This window comes from Musca autumnalis, unplaced genomic scaffold (genome assembly GCF_047663935.1).
Source record: "Musca autumnalis isolate F117 unplaced genomic scaffold, ASM4766393v1 scaffold_3, whole genome shotgun sequence".
Classification (NCBI taxonomy): domain Eukaryota; kingdom Metazoa; phylum Arthropoda; class Insecta; order Diptera; family Muscidae; genus Musca; species Musca autumnalis.
In genome coordinates, this window is record NW_027411866.1 from 230565604 (window position 1) to 230587431 (window position 21828).

The following is a 21828-nucleotide window of genomic DNA, read 5'->3' on the forward strand; positions in this document are numbered from 1 at the left end:
GCAGCACCCTTTCATTGAGAAAGGGACTATAGAAGCACCCTTTCATTGAGAAAGGGACTATAGAAGCACCCTTTCATTGAGAAAGGGACTATAGAAGCACCCTTTCATTGAGAAAGGGACTATAGAAGCACCCTTTCATTGAGAAAGGGACTATAGAAGCACCCTTTCATTGAGAAAGGGACTATAGAAGCACCCTTTCATTGAGAAAGGGACTATAGAAGCACCCTTTCATTGAGAAAGGGACTATAGAAGCACCCTTTCATTGAGAAAGGGACTATAGAAGCACCCTTTCATTGAGAAAGGGACTATAGAAGCACCCTTTCATTGAGAAAGGGACTATAGAAGCACCCTTTCATTGAGAAAGGGACTATAGAAGCACCCTTTCATTGAGAAAGGGACTATAGAAGCACCCTTTCATTGAGAAAGGGACTATAGAAGCACCCTTTCATTGAGAAAGGGACTATAGAAACACCCTTTCATTGAGAAAGGGACTATAGAAGCACCCTTTCATTGAGAAAGGGACTATAGAAGCACCCTTTCATTGAGAAAGGGACTATAGAAGCACCCTTTCATTGAGAAAGGGACTATAGAAGCACCCTTTCATTGAGAAAGGGACTATAGAAGCACCCTTTCTTTGAGAAAGGGACTATAGAAGCACCCTTTCATTGAGAAAGGAACTATAGAAGCACCCTTTCTTTGAGAAAGGGACTATAGAAGCACCCTTTCTTTGAGAAAGGGACTATAGAAGCACCCTTTCTTTGAGAAAGGGACTATAGAAGCACCCTTTCTTTGAGAAAGGGACTATAGAAGCACCCTTTCTTTGAGAAAGGGACTATAGAAGCACCCTTTCTTTGAGAAAGGGACTATAGAAGCACCCTTTCTTTGAGAAAGGGACTATAGAAGCACCCTTTCTTTGAGAAAGGGACTATAGAAGCACCCTTTCTTTGAGAAAGGGACTATAGAAGCACCCTTTCTTTGAGAAAGGGACTATAGAAGCACCCTTTCTTTGAGAAAGGGACTATAGAAGCACCCTTTCTTTGAGAAATGGACTATAGAAGCACCCTTTCTTTGAGAAAGGGACTATAGAAGCACCCTTTCTTTGAGAAAGGGACTATAGAAGCACCCTTTATTTGAGAAAGGTTCTATAGAAGCACCCTTTCTTTGAGAAAGGTTCTATAGAAGCTCCCTTTCTTTGAGATAGGTTCTATAGAATCACCCTTTCTTTGAGGAAGGTTCTATAGAAGCACCCTTTCTTTGATAAATGTTCTATAGAAGCACCCTTTCTTTGAGAAAGGGACTATAGAAGCACCCTTTCTTTGAGAAAGGGACTATTGAAGCACCCTTTCTTTGAGAAAGGGACTATAGAAGCACCCTTTCTTTGAGAAAGGGACTATAGAAGCACCCTTTCTTTGAGAAAGGGACTATAGAAGCACCCTTTCTTTGAGAAAGGGACTATAGAAGCACCCTTTCTTTGAGAAATGGGCTATAAAAGCACCCTTTCTTTAAGAAAGGGTCTATAAAAGCACCCTTTCTTTGAGAAAGGGTCTATAGAAGCACCCTTTCTTTGAGAAAGGGTCTATAGAAGCACCCTTTCTTTGAGAAAGGGTCTATAGAAGCACCCTTTCTTTGAGAAAGGGTCTATAGAAGCACCCTTTCTTTGAGAAAGGGTCTATAGAAGCACCCTTTCTTTGAGAAAGGCTCTATAGAAGCACCCTTTCATTGAGAAAGGGTCTATAGAAGCACCCTTTCTTTGAGAAAGGGTCTATAGAAGCACCCTTTCTTTGAGAAAGGGACTATAGAAGCACCCTTTCTTTGAGAAAGGGACTATAGAAGCACCCTTTCTTTGAGAAAGGGACTATAGAAGCACCCTTTCTTTGGGAAAGGGACTATAGAAGCACCCTTTCTTTGAGAAAGGTGGCTATAGAAGCACCCTTTCTTTGAGGAAGGGTCTATAGAAGCACCCTTTCTTTGAGGAAGGGTCTATAGAAGAACCCTTTCTTTGAGAAAGGGTCTATAGAAGCACCCTTTCTTTGAAAAAGGGTCCATAGAAGCACCCTTTCTTTGAGAAAGGGTCTATAGAAGCACCCTTTCTTTGAGAAAGGGTCTATAGAAGCACCCTTTCTTTGAGAAAGGGTCTATAGAAGCACCCTTTCTTTGAGAAAGGGTCTATAGAAGCACCCTTTCTTTGAGAAAGGGTCTATAGAAGCACCCTTTCTTTGAGAAAGGGTCTATAGAAGCACCCTTTCTTTGAGAAAGGGTCTATAGAAGCACCCTTTCTTTGAGAAATCGTCTATAGAAGCACCCTTTCTTTGAGAAAGGGTCTATAGAAGCACCCTTTCTTTGGGAAAGGGACTATAGAAGCACCCTTTCTTTGAGAAAAGGTGACTATAGAAGAACCCTTTCTTTGAGGAAGGGTCTATAGAAGCACCCTTTCTTTGAGGAAGGGTCTATAGAAGCACCCTTTCTTTGAGGAAGGGTCTATAGAAGCACCCTTTCTTTGAGGAAGGGTCTATAGAAGAACCCTTTCTTTGAGAAAGGGTCTATAGAAGCACCCTTTCTTTGAGAAAGGGTCTATAGAAGCACCCTTTCTTTGAGAAAGGGTCTATAGAAGCACCCTTTCTTTGAGAAATCGTCTATAGAAGCACCCTTTCTTTGAGAAAGGGTCTATAGAAGCACCCTTTCTTTGGGAAAGGGACTATAGAAGCACCCTTTCTTTGAGAAAAGGTGACTATAGAAGAACCCTTTCTTTGAGGAAGGGTCTATAGAAGCACCCTTTCTTTGAGGAAGGGTCTATAGAAGCACCCTTTCTTTGAGGAAGGGTCTATAGAAGCACCCTTTCTTTGAGGAAGGGTCTATAGAAGCACCCTTTCTTTGAGAAAGGGTCTATAGAAGCACCCTTTCTTTGAGAAAGGGTCTATAGAAGCACTCTTTCTTTCGGAAAGGCTCTATAGAAGCACCCTTTCTTTCGGAAAGGCTCTATAGAAGCACCCTTTCTTTCGGAAAGGCTCTATAGAAGCACCCTTTCTTTCGGAAAGGGTCTATAGAAGCACCCTTTCTTTCAGAAAGGGTCTATAGAAGCACCCTTTCTTTCAGAAAGGGTCTATAGAAGCACCCTTTCTTTCAGAAAGGGTCTATAGAAGCACCCTTTCTTTCAGAAAGGGTCTATAGAAGCACCCTTTCTTTCAGAAAGGGTCTATAGAAGCACCCTTTCTTTCAGAAAGGGTCTATAGAAGCACCCTTTCTTTCAGAAAGGGTCTATAGAAGCACCCTTTCTTTGAGAAAGGTGTCTATAGAAGCACCCTTTCTTTCAGGAAGGGTCTATAGAAGCACCCTTTCTTTGAGAAATCGTCTATAGAAGCACCCTTTCTTTGAGAAATCGTCTATAGAAGCACCCTTTCTTTGAGAAAGGGTCTATAGAAGCACCCTTTCTTTGGGAAAGGGACTATAGAAGCACCCTTTCTTTGAGAAAAGGTGACTATAGAAGAACCCTTTCTTTGAGGAAGGGTCTATAGAAGCACCCTTTCTTTGAGGAAGGGTCTATAGAAGCACCCTTTCATTGAGGAAGGGTCTATAGAAGCACCCTTTCTTTGAGGAAGGGTCTATAGAAGCACCCTTTCTTTGAGGAAGGGTCTATAGAAGCACCCTTTCTTTGAGAAAGGGTCTATAGAAGCACCCTTTCTTTGAGAAAAGGTCTATAGAAGCACCCTTTCTTTGAGAAAGGGTCTATAGAAGCACTCTTTCTTTCGGAAAGGCTCTATAGAAGCACCCTTTCTTTCGGAAAGGCTCTATAGAAGCACCCTTTCTTTCGGAAAGGGTCTATAGAAGCACCCTTTCTTTCAGAAAGGGTCTATAGAAGCACCCTTTCTTTCAGAAAGGGTCTACAGAAGCACCCTTTCTTTCAGAAAGGGTCTATAGAAGCACCCTTTCTTTCAGAAAGGGTCTATAGAAGCACCCTTTCTTTCAGAAAGGGTCTATAGAAAAACTTTCCTTTCAGAAAGGTTCTATAGAAACACCCTTTATTTCGGAAAGACTCTATAGAAGCGCCCTTTCTTTTAGAGGGGATCTATAGAAGCCCATGAATGCACACTCGCAAAGGATCTTCTGACTATAGAAGACCTCTAAATGGTCTTCTGAATATAAAAGACTCCCAAAGGGTCTTCTGAATATATATAATACCTCTAAAGGATTTTTCTATATATAGAAAGCCTGTAAAGGGTCTTCTGAATATAGAAGACCTCCAAAGGGTTTTCTTTCTTTAGAAGGCCTCTAAAGAGTCTTTTGAATATAGAAGTTCTCAGAAGGGTCTTTTGAACATAAAATAACTTCAAACAGTTTTCTGAATACAGAAGATCTCTAAAGTGTCTTCTGAATACAGAAGATCTCTAAAGTGTCTTCTGAATATAGAGGACCTTAAAGGGTCTTCTGAATATAAAAGATCTGTAAACGGTTTTCTATGTATTGAAAACATCTGAGGGATTTTCTGTGTTCAAACGATCTCTTGAGAGTCTTCTAGCTTTGGAAGACCTCTAAAGGGTCCTTTGTGAATAGAAAACATGTAAAGGGTCTTCTGTGTATAGAATTCCTTCAAAAGGGGTCTGCTATATACCTGAGGCCTCTTACGGTTTTTCTGTATATTGAATACCATATTTTCGAACCCACTGTCACCCCAATAACATCAACCGCAAACAGTCACATACATAACTGCTCCATTTTTAAACAGCAAAAATTTTCAGACAATGACTACTACCTAGAACCAACAACAACAATCACAAAAATTGAATAATTTCAAAAATGATGTCTCTTTTTTTGTATGGTGTGTGTATGTAGCTGCTCAGCAGTAAGTTGACTTATCTTTTGACTGACATATTGGCATAAAAAATGATTTCAATTCAATTAAAAAAGTCAACGTATCAAAAAAAAGCGAAGAAGAAGGCCAGGAATAAAATTATGATTTATTATTGCCGCCGAAAAATGAATGAATTTAAATTTTGACAACTATTTATGTTTTGTCATTAAAAATGACAATCTCTTTATTGGCAATAAATGACCAACGGATGGTTGTATTAAAGTGGCATATTGTCAGTAAATAAAGACAAATAAATTTTTGATTGATATCACCAGAAATGCACAACAAAGGGAACAGGAAGAAAATTGATACAACCGACGTAGCCAGAAATATAACTCGATAAGGTTTTCGGGTGTCCAATGGACAAAATTTGGACTTCACCAATGTCGGCTGTCTAAGATATTAAAAAATGGCTTATCAACGTCTAAAAGTAGCGGAGAGTAGTTGAAATCTGTTACGCGTATTGGAATCGATCGATTTTTTAGTCACTTTGTTTAATGAAGTAATGAATAACGTGATGTAGAGTACGTTATCCATTACTTTATTTAAGACAGTGACTAAAAAATCTAAAAATGAATTATGAACGCAAAATTATCTTTAAATTTAAAAACAAAACGCGGAAAGTTAATTCTTTGAAATATGTCTATAAGTCAGATAGTCGTTGGGAGTGTACAGAAAATGTGAGAAAAATATATACGAGGTATTTCATTGTTTTGATTATATTCTTGAGATAAGATAACTAACTAAACTGAGTGAAGAGAATACCTAGAACTCACCTTAGTGAGTGATTAAAAAAAAACGTAAAATGAATGATGAAAATAAAAATTAAAATAAAATCCCCCAGAGAATGCTTTCTGCCGGGAGTGTACATTTGTAAACCACAATTAATTGAGAAATGATGTTCAAAAAACACTACCAACAACAATAACACATTCTGTGTTTGTTCTATAGTTTGTAAACGTTTTTTTATGATTTAATCAGTCGAGAGATTTCAAACAAAACACTTTGTGCGATAACCTAAATTAAAACACAATGACGTTGTCGTCATCGTCGTTCGTAGATACTTGGCGGTAATATCGCAATACTACTCCTATAAAGATATGAGTTTTTTTTTAAATGCTCAACAAAACGTTTTTTGTTTTGTTTAGTTTATATGATGAGAAATAGTTTTGAAGAAGTACCCGGTGGAAATGTATTTTATGGGATGACCCACAAACTTTGACTGACTTAATTCGGGATAAATCAAATAATGGTATGAAGGTAAATCTGCCATCATAAACTTTAAACTTATTGCCATTTAGCTTACATGATTCCTCTTCTGTCCTGGTTGATTTTAAGGTACATATATTGTCTTCTTTTTCTGAAACAGAACATCACGTTTCTATCAGAAACAATGGACCGAAATATTCCGATGACAGACCCAATCAACACAGTCTACCCTAAAAAATAAAACATAATATTACCTACATATATCACAAGAACACATGTTGGACGGAGTTTTTGGGCCATTCAAGCAATTATCTTCAGTCTTCTCCTTAGACACCTCAACACCCACTCGGTCACTCCAGACCCCCACTATGCCCATGACCTACTCAGCACGACGTTCCAGTTCGACACGAGTCTCACCTTCGATCATGATGAGGAGATCATCAGCATACGCACAGATCTTGAAAGTGGATGCTAACTCCCGCAGCAGAAAATCCATCATGAGGTTCCAAATAAATGGACCACAGATAGACCCCTGAGGGCAGCCTCGCTCCACATCTGTCCAGACCGTCTCATTGGCTCCCACGACACAAGCCCTTCGTCCACTGAAATAACTCGACCAAAGAACAAACTCCCGACACCTGATCTCAGACAGCTTAGCGAGCTCGCTATCCCGCGAAAGGAAGTCAAATGCGCCTTTGAAGTCAACAAATATGCCTAAGACATATTTGGCACTTGACCCGCTCAGACTGTTCTGCAGATGCATCCACGCGTCCACCGTACCTCTACCCTCGACAAAGTCGAACTGATGCGGTGAAGGACTCACGCCGCGGCCTCCCCAAGCCCTGCCACCATAATACTCTCCAGCACTTTTCCAAGCACTGGGAGAAGGCCCCGATACGAGCGAGGATTACTCCTCACCCGATCAGGCGACTTGAGAAGCACCACGACGCGAGCTTCCTTCCACACAAGCGGGAAGTACCCCTGATTAATGCAACAACCAAGAACGGACTCAATATACTCAGGCATGACCTTCTAGATGGCTTTATACATCCTTCTGGTCATACTTTCGATACCTGGCGTTTTTCTACTTCTAATCCGGCAGATACTGTCCGCGACTTCATTGCGCTCCAAGTCCGGAGGCTCAGCCAACTCCCACACAAGCGGAGGAGGTGAATGAGTCCCCGACCTTGGGAAGAAAGACCCCATCAAAATCCCTACGTTTCCCGCCCAATCCGAGGCCGTCGACGTGGAGCCAAGACGCAACGCCTGTAGGCCAACCTGACGCTTAGACCCACTGTGTCGGCATACACGGTATACCTTTCCCCGGGGATCATCCCTGTTGTCCTGTATAAATCTCCTCCAATCGTCTTCTTTACTCCTAGATAGCTCGTCCTTGTACGTCCAAAGAGGAGTAATTAACTCAGCTTTACGCTGAGCCAGATCTTCTGCATTGGTTCGTCTTGCCCTTTGTAAACGCTTCCTCAAGCGCTCAACTCCCCTCCGCATCAGACCCAGCCCACGGGTCCACCATTTGACCTTACTTGACTGCACCTGACGGCGTTTGCCAAGGAGTACGTCATTAACGCTTCTCATCTACTCATTCAACTTGCTGACCTGGTCATCTAACGTCAGTGCCCTGAAGTCCGCTAATGGCATAGCTGCCTTTTTGACACAGTTCGCATAATGGTCCCAGTTCACGTCTCGTTCCATCCAACCCCGGAAACGCTTAGTCGTCCGCGTCCGTCCCCGTGGCGTGACCATAATCTCAATGAGCCTATGGTCACTAATACCCCAGTCTTCAATTATCTGCCAACTAATCTGGTTAGCCGCATTGCTGCCCCATTTGCAACCGTCACGTCAATGTCACTTACACCAGAAGGACCATCGAAGGTATACAGATCCGAGGGCTAATTCAAGATCACCAGGCCCCTCGCTAACACCCATTCGCTTAGCAAATCTCCTCTTTCACGGTTCCGATGCCCAGATGTGTGGCTCGTCATCTTAGAGAACCACAAAGAAGAGGTTGCATTTGAATCTAAGCCTAGGATAAGCGGACAACTACTCGCAAGGAGTAGTACCGTATCCATATTACCAAGAAAAGGCTCCCGCCCACTCAACGGACAGACAAACCCCCCATTGTCTATTTGAAAGAACAGTACAGTCCATGTCACTATCCCCCACAACTATAGCAGAGTCACAATTCTGGTCCGTAAAGACCCGCATACCTCCCGGCAACCGCCTCACACAGTCATCTCTACAATAAGGCTCCTGTACCAATGCAATGGAAGCACCCATGGTATATAGAGCCTGGCCAAGCTCCTGTGTAACGCTCGCAGACCCCTGGCAGTAGTATTAAACAACCCTCATATTAATGCCGGGCTGTCTAGGGACATCATAAGGTGCCCAGCCGGACGACCTCTGTAAGCACAAATCCTGCAGTTAATCAGATTCGGAAACGCAGTAGAAAAGTGCCCCGATCCTCCACAATGCCTACATACATTTTCCTGCTGCCTGCAGTCACGTACACGATGGTCAAAACTCAGCCACCTAAAACAATACTGAACCAATTCCTGTCTGCGCGCGATGAACCTATGCCAATGTACATACATATGTAGACACCATCACTGCAGAACCGCTGGGCAACCCTCTCCGTGCACTCAAAAACAACATTAACCGTCCCCTCAATTCCGGACTCATGCTTCCAGGGCATTGATACCATGCACACACTTCTCCTGAAGACCTCCTGTGTCATCATGTTCTTCAGGTTCAGCGTGTACATCTGCTCCATGAAGTCATCCAAGGTGAGGCTGACATGAACCCGCTGGACAGTAATCTTTGGTCCCAGCTTCTCGTTCACAGAGACGTCCAAACCCACTTCAGCAAATTTCTCATTTGCTGCGATTTTTTCCCTTTCCGCCACAGACGGAGTACGTATCACAGCACCACCATATTTTATTGGTTTGACGTCATGCACCCTTACATTAAGTGTCGGCCCAACCTATTTCATGACTTTTTGCACGACCTCCTTACCAGTAGCACCTTTTTGCTTTGGTCTTACCACCACTGACCAAATCTCCACTGGTTTCGAGACAGGCGCAGGGGGTGCCATAACAGCCACAGGCACAGCAGACGGAGCAGCCATAACCTGCCCAGAAGGCCCTCCAGCCGTCAACTTTTCGTAGGCCTCTAACTTCCCCTTAAGCCTCTCGTTCTCCATCATCGCTCTCATTAGCTCATCTCCTCATATCTCCCTGCGAGAGCAATAATCTGCTTTCGTCGTCTCCATGGAAATCTCCGTCTCACATATGAGGTCCAAGAGACTTCAGTGATCTACGATCTGTCAGCGATCTAAGAGCAGGCCTCTTAACACGAGACCTACTCTCACGAGTGGGGCCTGCAACATTATCAGCACCCACTGACGACACACTCTCACCACCGTACCGTCCACAACAATCGGTGGGTTCTCTGCCACCGGAACAGCAGCACTCACCACATCCACATTGATGGCATCCGCAACCGCATTCGCTGGCAATCTCTTATTAGGCGTCCCCAACTTGGCTCTCCTGTCATCCTCTCCTCTATCACCAGAGTTACCCTCTGTCTCAGTATGACGCAGCCTCCTTGTCGGCGGGGGAGGCGCCAGCAACTCAGCCGACTCTGCCGCCGTCAACGCTGGACGCCTCTCCGATCCACCGGCACTCTCACGCGCCTGCGTCTCCGTCAGATCGCCGGCGTGTGGATCTTTGGATCAACCAACGCCATCCTTTCCACCAGTCCTCTTGGGCCTTCCTATAGGAGGAACTCCCTTAGGAGGCATCCCACACACAACTAATCAAAAAGAAAAACACTTACCAAATCCAGGTACTAATCCGTGTCACAACAAAGGGCAATTCAAAGGCAGTCAAAATCAAAACAAATATCACTCAGTAACCAAGGCCCGGCACGTGTCTCAACTTTGTCCATATGTCCACTATCACACCACTTAGCAATTTTACGCGCTAAACAGAGTCAGAAAAAATGATTTTCTAATAGAGCGAGACGGCAAAAATCGTTGTATTTGTAAAATCCGAAATTTCAAAAATAATTTTTACGCTGAATCACAAAACACGTCCGATCTCTCCGACGGCTCAACTCCAAGTGGACCCAGAACCAGATAAAGAAGAAAAAATCAGTTACAAACTGTTGCAACAACAACTGCTATTTGCGATAGAAGCAGAAGCAGGATTGAGGATCTCAAGTCGCTGGCCGGCAGTTACGCAGAGAGTACATATATAGCGTGAACGGCTTACTCGAAGAAAACCCCTCATCCATCGCCGCAGAAGAACAACAAATGCCAAGGCGCGAGTGCACTGGAATAGATATAGATAACTAGGTTGAGTGGATATCTGTTTTTACCAAACCGTCTCTATATCTATAAAGACCTAGTCCTACAGTCTCCCCCAAGTAAGTCCCACAGTTATTTTCATTCCTAACTTATCAAGTGAGAGAAGGGAAATCGTTCTGCGATGAGAAATCACAGTCCACATTGTTTATTGGTTCTATTACTATGTACTGAACCCAGAAAAGTTGTACGATATTACATACATCATACGGGGGAGCCTTTCTTCAATTCGGGACAGCTCTTGATTTTACCCTTGTCCTTGTAGGCATCCAATCAGTACTGAGTTTTGCCTTACTTTGCAGTAAATTATCTGACTGTTTATTCCACCAAACCGGTTTAAATTTCTTCCTCGGGACATTTATTATCTCAAAGTATTCGACTTCCTTTGCATGGGTTCAAATGCTGATGAATATATCGGATCTTTTACGACTTCCTTTGCATTGGTTCAAATGCTAATGAAAAGATCGGATCTTTCGCGACTTCATTTGAACCAATGCAAAAGATGCCATGAAATCACGTCATCGCATGGAACCCCTTCCTTCAAATTTTGCTGGGATCCTGTGATCGGACTTCAAATATGCTAGACACAAGCATATTCACAAATCATTATATCTATGAGGCATACTTTTTAGCGTGTTATTTTTTACAGTCATATGCAATGCCGACTGATTATTTTTCACCTATAAAAATATTTTCAAAAATATTTAAGAAACAAATAATAGCCACTAATAGTCATTATTTAGTCATAACTCTCTGTCTTAGTGGCTTCTTTAAAAGTAAATTAAAAAATAATAAATATTTCATTGTTATCGTGGATATTGCCAAGCAATTCTATGTTTGTTTTAGTGTACCTTTCGTCGAACTGTGTGATAACCTTGGAAATCCATAAGTGACCACTCACAATGTAAAACCGATAGCAATGGGAAATGGAAAATTGAATTTCGTTACCTAGACGACTTATCTCCATTGATTTAGAGAAATCCATTGCAACATTTCTACCTTCTGCTGAAAGATTTATGTGTGACACAAAAGAAGAACGAACACCCGCAATTCAATTGTTGTTTACTTTTTCGAAATTGTAATTGATAATTGTAGCTGTGTGTGAGTGTTAGTTACACGCATACATTCCTACAAACACGTGAATTTACTACAAAAATGAAGTTCAAACATAATTCTCATTCCATGTCATGCCGCGCCTTGCAGTTATAGTGATATGAATGAATTTTGAAATGCCTAATTGAATTAGTAAAGGACAGATAAGAACATTGTTTAACACAACAACAAGTGTTGATTTTTAAAATTCTTTAGTTGTTGTAGATAATTCGTGTATAGCTGCGTTAGAAAATGGAATTGAATATGTCACTGGATGACACTACTTGTTGTCATTGTTGTTTGTATTGGGTTATTGCTATAGGATCTTAGAGGTCCTCAAGTCTCATTGTTTCATTATGAATTCGATACAGAATTTTGAATTGTCATCGAGGATAGTTGAACAACTAGATACTCTCATCAATAATTCTAAAAACATTATTTTTTATATTTTACAGCATTACTTGAGGAGAGGGATTGCCTGTAAAACGAGTTAAACCCAACGACACGTAACATTTCAATCCCACATTAACCTTTCAGGTTTTTAACTTGACAGTTTTAGAACTGATTCGATGTTTGGTAAAGAAAAAATAAATTGTGGTCTCCTAACAAAATCTGGTTGTTCTTTTTATTACAGGATACGAGGTAACGAACATTCCAACCTCAATCCATCCATAAAATTAAAAAAATTCTATCTTTTGGTTTCGAAACACAAGTGAAAATAGTTTTACTGAGGCACGTTCCATGGTCTTTTTCCTTTTCTCTTTCACGGTTCCCAGCTGTTTTACTTCCTTCCTATAAAATAACAAGACAATGGCTTCGAAAGAACTTCCGTTAAATTTGTAAGGATTTTCGAAAATCCTGTTTTCAACAAAAGAGCAAAATGTCATTCATTCACGCATTGCCATTATATTCTACACATACAAATTCCTTTTCGAATAAAACATGAAGAATTGCCCTAGACTGATTTTGTAATTAGAGTAACTTCGTGTAACTCAACGCTAACGTAAAGTCAAAACAAGTAAAAAAGCATTAAGTTCGGCCGGGCCGAACTTTTCATACCCTCCACCATAAAATATTCATTCCTGTACCCAACTTTAAGTGAGTACGTTAAAATGTCAGATAATGTACATAAAATGCTTCATTCGGGAGGTCCTTTTTTATGGTGCCTATATCTTACTGTTGACAATTTTTGGTGGGCTAGAAATTGGAAGGTACTGTTATATAGGGGTTATAATAAAACATAGGCCGATGTTGACAATTTTTGATGGGAGCGTTTAATATCAAATAGCTCCTAATTCGGTTAAAAAACTTAGCTAGAATCCTCAAAATATCGAAAATCGGTACATAACGTGGGAACTTCAAATGTCATTAACAGCTAGTTCGGAGGTATGTGGGCTATACGAAAATATGAACTTAAATGAACAAATTACAGAAAGTTCGTCCAAAAAATAAAGCTAAGGTACGGAAAATCGGGAGGTTTGTTTTGTGGCTATACAAAATCCTCAAAGTACCGAAAATCGGGAAGTATCGTTATATTGGGGCTATGTTGAAAATTGTTGATGCAGATGTGTGGTGACCACTACAACCTTCAAATGTCAAATTACAGTTAGTTCTGTTAAAAATTGTAGCTAAAATTGCCAAATTACTGAAAATTGGGAGGTACCGTTACATGGAAGCTATATCCGAACATGGACATATTATGTTGACAATTTTTGATGGAGAGGTGTTGTGACCACTAAGAACTTCAAATGTCAAATTACTGCTAGTTCGGTTTTATATTGTAGGTAAAATCATCAAATTACTGAAAATCGGAAGGTACCGTTATATGGGGGCTTTCTTGACAATTTTTGGTGGAGAGGTGTGGTGACCACTAAGAATTTCAAATGTCAAATGTTCAAATTACAGATAATTCGGTTAAAACTTGTAGGTAAAATTCTCAAAATACCTGAAATCGGCGGTAACGTTATATGGGGGCTATTCCAAAACATGGACCTAAGTCCACTAGTTATAAATGTTTATTGACATTTAAGAACCCTAAATGTCAATTGATAGCTAAATCGGTCTGAAAATGTAGATAAAAACGTCAAAATGCCGTAAATCGGGGGTACCGTTATATGGGGGCTATACCAAAACGTGGACCTAGGTCCACAACTTTTGTTATATAAGTTTAGTTACACTTAAGAACCCTAAATGTCAAATTATAGCTATATCGGTCTGAAAATGTAGCTAAAAACGTCAAAATAGTGTAAATCGGGGGGTACCGTTATATGGGGGCTATACCAAAACGTGGACCTATGTCCACAAGTTTTGTTATGTAAGTTTATTAACACTTAAGAATCCTAAATGTTAAATTATACCTAAATCGGTTAGAAAATGTAGCTAAAAACGCCAAAATACCGTAAATCGGGGGGTACCGTTATATGTGGGCTATACCAAAACGTGGACCTATGTCCACAAGTTTTGTCACAGAAGTTTATTGACATTTAAGAACTTCAAATGTCAAATTATAGCTTCATCGGTCTGAAAATGTAGCTAAAAACGTCAAAATACCGTAAATCGGGGGGTACCGTTATATGGGGGCTATACCAAAACGTGGACCTATGTCCACAACTTTTGTTGTATAAGTTTATTGATACTTAAGAACCCTAAATGTCAAATTATAGCTAAATCGGTCTGAAAATATAGCTAAAACCGTCAATATACCGTAAATCGGGGGTACCGTTATATGGGGGCTATACCAAAACGTGGACCTATGTCCACAACTTTTGTTATATAAGTTTATTACCATTTAAGAACCCTAAATGTCAAATTATAGCTACATCGGTCTGAAAATGCAGCTAAAAACGTCAAAATATCGCAAATCGGGGGGTACCGTTATATGGGGGCTATACCAAAACGTGGACCGATATAGCCCATCATCGAACTTGACCTGCCTGCAAACAAAAGACGCATTTCCCAAAATTTCAGCGTCCTATCTCCATTTTTGTGGATGCTAGAGTGATTACCACAGACGGACGGACGGACGTGCTCAGATCGACTTAGAATTTTACCCTGATCAAGAATATATATACTTTATAGGGTCGCAAATGAATATTTCAATGCGTTACAAACGGAAAAACAAACTTAATATACCCTCCATACTATGGTGGAGGGTATAAAATGACGTTTTAATTTATTTTATTTTTTGTAAGAAAGGTTTGCACTACATCGTTTTATGAAATACTAAGGGTAATTTACTTCATATGCTGCAATTTCTTTAGAATTTGTCACGAACCGAAAAAACCGGTGTATTAAATGTCATGTTTCTTTTTATGCGCAGGCGTGCGTGCGTGAAGTTCAGCCGGTTAACTGCAAATTTTATTCAATAGAAAATAAAGAGAGAGAAAAATACAGAGGTAAACCTAAATAGAGTTGCCGCTTTCTGAAACATGAAATTTGGCCAGTTTGTCAGTTTTGGGCTTTGTTTTCAAGGAACAGAAAAAATTAATTTTGTAAAAATATTATAATGTTGAGCTAATATTAATCGGGATGTATAAAAGAAGTCTCGTCCTTGTCCCCTGATGGATGTTTGTGGCAACATACAGTGGATCCAAGCGAAAATTCGTACAGCTAATGAAAGTTATTTAATAGGCTTATATCTTACTTACTTACTTAGCTGGCCCATTACAGAACATTTGTTCTATTGGCCGAACTATGAAAAGATCTCCAGTTCTCTCTATTTGTTGCTTCGCTTTCTGGAATACCGCGCCTTTTCATCTCATCATCCACTTGTTTGCGCCATCTATTCCTTGGCCTGCCAATTCTGCGTGCACCGCCAAGCGGTCCGTGTTTATACACCTTTTTAGCGGGGTCATCATCGCTCATTCTTATGATATGGCCTAGCCAACGCAATCGCTGCATCTCGATACGTTTAACAATATTGATGTCGTTGTACAGCAGATACAGCTCGTGGTTCATGCGACGTCGATATTCACCGTCAACGCAGATTGGTCCGTAGATCTTTCGAAGAATTTTTCTCTCAAACACACCAAACACTGCCATGTCTGCTTGCGCAAGTACCCAGGCTTCGGAGCCATACATCAGCACGGGTAGTATCAGTGTTTTGTAGAGCGTTATTTTTGTTTGACGAGATGTGACTTTGTTTTTAAACTGCTTACTTAAACCAAAGTAGCATCTGTTTGCCAATACGATTCTTCTTTTTATTTCACAACTGATGTTGTTTGTTGTGTTTACGTAGGTGCCGAGGTAGACGAAGTCTTTTACTACCTCAATATTATAGGAGCCAACTTCCACAGTCGGTCCGAGCTCAATGGACGCATTGTGCGTCGGCACCATCAACTTGGTCTTCTCACCGTTTACCGCCAGACCCACTTTAGCAGATTCTCCTTCGACCTTCATAAAGGTATCGGTTACTTCTTTTACTGATCGTCCCATGATGTCTATATCATCAGCATAAGCAAGTAACATGTGGCTATTGGTGTACATTGTGTCACTTCTTTTGACGTTTGCCTCTCGTATAACCTTTTCCAGCAGGATGAAAGGCTGTCTCCTTGTCTGAAACATCTTTTGGTACCAAACTCTTCGGAGAGATTCTTTCCTATTTTAACTGAGGACGGATGAGCTTTGCGGGCATACCAAAGAAATGGCTTGGAATACCTTTGAACGCAGCGGGCTGTCGAAGGCTGCTTTATAATCGACAAAAAGGTGGTAGGTGTCGATCTTCTCCAGGATATGCCGCAGGGTAAATATCTGGTCAATGGTGGACTTGCCAGGTCTAAAGCCGCATTGGTATGGTCCAATTATCTCGTTGACCATAGGCTTTAGTCGTTCGCACAATATCCCTGACACCATCTTGTAGGCAATAGGGAGTAGACTTATGCCCCTACAGTTAGAGCATACAGTTTTATCTCCCTTCTTGTGGACGGGGCACAGGATACTCGGGTTCCAATCGTCGGGTACTCGTTCTTCCTGCCAGATGGCGCTAACTAGCTGATGAATACATACGCTGATAGGCGTGTCGCCTCCGGTTTTGTACAGCTCGGCTGGTAAGCCATCGGCTCCTGCTGCCTTATTATTCTTCAGCCGATTTATTGCTGTTTTTACCTCATCTTGGCTGGGCGGTATACATTCAATACCATCTTCTGGGATTGGGACTGTGGTATATTCGTCGTCTTCGCTGCTATTGGATACCAACAGTTTTAAAGAATGTTCTTTCCATATCCTGAGTACACTATCTGTATCAGTTACCAAATTACCTTGCTGGTCGCTACAGGAGGATGCGCTTGCACCAAAGCCATCTTTCCATCCATCTCTTTGGTAGAATTTTCGGACTTCATTCTGGCTCCTGTACATCTCGATTTTTTCACACTCCCTCTTTTCCATCTCTCTCTTTTTCCTGCGGAAAAGACATTTCTCCTCTCTCCTTTTCTCCCTGTATCTCTCTCGTGCGCTACGCGTTGCTACGGATTGTAAAGTAGCCCTATATGCCGCATTTTTCTCTTCGGTGGCAGCACGACACTCGACTTGGCCATTGAAGGTAAAAATCGGTAAAAATAGGGATAAGTAAGTTGACTTACGATTAATCGATTAGTCGACTTTCGAAGTCGAGTTGTGACTGGAGGGAAAATCGCATAATCGATTATTTCGTGATCGATTTTGCCCATAGATTTTAGTTTACTTTGGCGGTTCCACAGTTTTCTGATAGCTACAAAATCACCTGCGCAAAGGATCAAAAGAAAACTCGAAAATCGAAGAATAGTCGGTTATCTGCGAAATTCGAGTTTTAGACCGAGAAATCGTTGCAAGACCGAGAAATCGATTTTTTAGTTTTAGACCAAAGATGAAAAATCGATTATTTCTCGTTATTAACTATCCCTAGTAGAGTTGTGTAGTTCCGGAACGAGCTAGTTTCATGGAACTATTCCGAACAAGGAACTATATTCGGTTCTTTCATTTGTATGGTTCCAGCCGTGCTTATAAGCCCTTTCATTTGTATAATTAATTTTCTTTATCTAATTAAACACTTCGATCTTTCACGTTCGGTTCTTTCATCATTTGGATGCGGCCACATTGTTAAATAAACGTATATTACATCCTCGTTACATCGCTTTATTTATTTACTTGTATGTCAATTCATTCACCAAAAAATGATAACACTACTGCACTCTCGAAACTATTTGGAACAAAGGAAATAAAAAGAACGACAAAAGAGAAAGATTCATTGACCTACATCGGTCTCGGAACTATTTGGAACGAAGGAAATAGAAAGAACGATGAAAGATACAGATTTATTGAACTATATCGATCTCGTAACTGTGGAACTATATTAAGGAACTAGTTCCTTTTGGCAAAAGGAACTGGAAAGATCGATCCGCTCCAGGAAATAGTCCCTAGTATGAAAAGCAATAACAGATTTTTTTTTGACTTTTCGATTTTGATCTAAAACTAAACAGATTACCTTTAGGCCTGGCGGTTATTTCAGTTGCCCCAAATTTCGACTTTCGGCTTTTTAATAACCGTAGAAAATTGATTATAATCGATTATTCGTCGATTTTCGAGTTTTCGTTTGAACCTTTGCACAGATGATTATTCGAAAGTCGACTTACCTATCCCTATTAGCTAAGTGAAACGAGCTATCGATAAAGCTATACATACATACACCGACGTAGACAGGGGGGGGGGCCCGGGGGGCCCGGGCCCCCCCCGAAATGATTTTCGTTCCTATAGGATATTAGCTTATGTTACGCATTTTTTTAAGTTTTGAGTAAAATTTTAAACTATTTTACATTTTTCAAGAAATATGTAAAGTATTTGGAGGAAGTATTACAGAGAATTATTTAACTACATTCGTATACTTATTGTCCAACATATTTGAAAATACAACATGTAAGAAAAGCGTTAAGTTCTTTTATACCCTCCACCACGAACTGTATTGAAGTGAATGGGAACAATTAGTTTTATTTCGTTTATGAAAGTACTAAACTCTTCCTTTTATTGCAGGAGTAGTACATATATCTCAACTGATAATACTCCCTTCAAAACAGTTAATATGGGGCGACATTTTGTTTCTTTCCAAAACATGGACCAATATTTACAACTTTCCGAATTGAGGGAAATACATAAAATTGGGCAAAACCGACTAGACCTAAACTTGGATATTCTGGATTTGGATAGTTAACAACATCTGGAGCGCCGTTCTATGGAGGCTGTATAAAACGTTAACCTGTACCGATAAATTTCTGGAGGAAAGTTTCGTAACTCCAGCGAAGACTAAATACCAAATTTCTGTTATTCCCATTGAATATTGTGGCTAAAACTTTCAAAATACCGAAAATTGGGAGGGATCTTTCTATGGGGGGTATATCACTGTGCAACATTTTTAAGGTCATCTTGAGCAAACAAATCGAAGTGAGGATTTTTTGAAAGTACAGACCCAAACGACAAGAAACCCTAGTTGGGTTTTGTTGTGTCAGATCCAGCTCGGATTTTATGGCCCCATCTAAACATGGTTAAAATTGAGTTTTTAAAGAAATTCGGGGCTATGTCTCTGAAACCAATGTGAATCTTCTTCTGACCTATGAAACAGATTTGTAGATAAGGACAAGAATAAAATATTTGGAGAAATAATGAACTCGAAAAACTACATTTATTGCCTCAAATTTCAAAATATATGCAAAAATGCCACAATTTTTATACATTTCGCACCGTGTCTCCAAAACCGTTAATTTTTTCAGAATATTTTCTTTTGGAAAAATATTCCCTGGAATGTAATACACAACTCTTCAGAACATGTCATTGTTGTAAAATGCCTCTATGCTGTTGTTTTCAGTACATTTTTCAACGACGATTTAATAAAAATGTCAATAATGTAGTGAAATCCGAAATGCGAGAATAAACTGTTGGTGTGAACTGTGTTTGAAATACGTGTTGTAAAAGATATGATGCAAATTCCCGCTGAAACAACATGAAGTAAGCATTTTAGAGTTTCAAAATGTCCTAAAGAATTGTTGAGAACTTTATTTGGAAGATTTTTGCAAAAGGTTACTTGGTTCAACTCCCAATAGTTTAGCCGATACTGACCAGAATTTCAGGAGTTATGTAAAATTTTCTATATTTTATAGATTTTGATGCCCTAGATGGAGTTTTTCTTATGTGGTTTTTTCAAAAGATAAGTTCTACTAGTTTATAACTACAATATTGCTAAAGACAGCAAGGCCAAATTCCTATTCGTTTCTGAGATAAAGGCCTAATAAATGCAAAAAAGTGTAGATTTAGCCCGGTTTAAATGAGGCCATAAAATCTGAACTGGATCTGACAGGACAAAACCCTACTAGGGTTTTTGTAGTCTAAATATGTACTTTCAAAAAATGCATACTAGAAGTTGTTTGCATTTTCAGTGTTGCATAGTGTATAAAAACAAGGAACAATACGGGAAATTTTCAGGTGGGAAGTTTTATACCACCAACGGAGATTAAATATTAAATTTCAGTTCGTCACAGTATACTTTTCAACTTTTTTCAAGATATATGGACTTGCCCACGAAAAACATAATACCGCTCTAAACAAAAACAAGGAATACCTTTAGTAAACAACTATTTTGAAGGTTTGTGAGGGAGGTACCCCAGTATGGTCCATTTTTTGAGCTAAAACTAAGTTTGGACAAAATATTACTAAATCCATAGTTTGGACCAAATCTGTTGCTCCGTTCAAGAAAATCGCGCATACCACTTTAGGTAAAATTCTGAAATTTTGGGGAAAATACCAGAAGGAGTAGACCGAAAAGCACCATCATTGAACTTTATATAACGCTCGCTCGTGATAAACAAAGTTTGGACCAACGCAGTATCCGGTTCGAAAGTTGTCGTGCACTACACATGGTAACCGTAGGTGTTACAGGTTGCGGGCCATTTTCTCTGGAAGTGTGGACTTGCCCCTGAAAAAACTTGTACTGTTGTAATAGGACTCCGAGAACACTTGTTGCAAAAACAAAGCGTTTCTGAGAGGTCTTTTTATTTATTAATGTATTTATTCCATATTTTTTACTTTTAACTAAATTATTATAATAAAGGAAGTGAAGCCATGACTAGTGAGGTCTTAAGCTTATACAGGTATATTTACTAATTATCCAGAGAGGCCTTAAGCTACACTTTTCCGAAAATTTTGGAAATACTCAGTAGAAGGTTACCGAAAGAGTAGATCGTTATGGTTCATCTTCGAAGTTGATCTAAATTTGGACAAAATGTTACGAAGGCCACATTTTGGGCCGAAGCGGTTGATCTGTTCGAGAATTATCGTGCTCTCCAGGCACCTATCCAGACCGACGAACATAGCTAAATCGACTCCAAGTTTTCTGAAACACACTTTGGCCCTAAAATAATTATTTCGATGACGCACATTTTGATTAAAGGCAGAGGATTTTTGTTTTTTTATGGATTTTTACTAAAATAATGTATGCCAATGAATGCATTGGATTGGACGCCAGAATTTCATTTTAAACGAATTCAAGACTGGTTGCCAGAGTTTCCCTTGTTCTTGATAAATTTATGAGAAGTGAAGTTCGACGAATGGGCGCAAAAATTAGTCTATTGATGCACGATTGAGCGACAGAATTTGTCATTTAAATACGCGCTAGAATTTCATGATGGATAGACTCACTATTGCTTAGCATTAGTTCTCTATCAAGAAAACCAATATTGGCCTTCAGAAATTCTTTGTGATAAGATCTACGATTGGGCACCAAAATATCTTTAGGCAAATAACTACAATTGGCTTCTTTATGGAAATAACAACGATTGGACACCTGAATTTCCGAAATTGAAAAATTGACCATATTCTGACAACGCAGCGTGATACAAGACCAAAAAGGAACGCACGTGTATTGGAGTTTTTTGTTAAGATATTTCTAAGGGTTTCCGATTGTATACTCTTTCTTTGGTCTTAGCGAAGTGATATCACTAAATTAAATAACATTCACTGTGGTTGTGAGTTATTTGATAAATGGTACACCCAAAAATATATGCGATTATTAATATATTCATTGTTTTGAACATATATTAACTCTGATATATTGTCAAAAAAGTTCTGAAAGTTGGCCAAGAAGTCTTACGTCATTTTTATTAAAAATAGTAATAAAAATTATTTCATCAGTAATATAAATCTAAAATAAGGTTTACATCATTGCTAAATAAAAAAATTTCGCTAACATGAACTTTCAAAATTTTGGTCAGGTGGGCCCCCCCGAAATGAAATCCTGGCTACGTCCCTGCATACATATATAACACCTTTAAAAATCTCTTATATT

The 21828-nt window shown here is 39.8% G+C and overlaps 1 protein-coding gene across 4 annotated transcripts in view; it reads right to left on the reverse strand.

Moving 5' to 3' along the window:
• The window catches only part of goe (endothelin converting enzyme 1), a 309104-nt gene that overhangs the window by 274682 nt on the left and 12594 nt on the right, over window positions 1–21828 (reverse strand). The gene's annotated exons all lie outside the window — the stretch shown is intronic.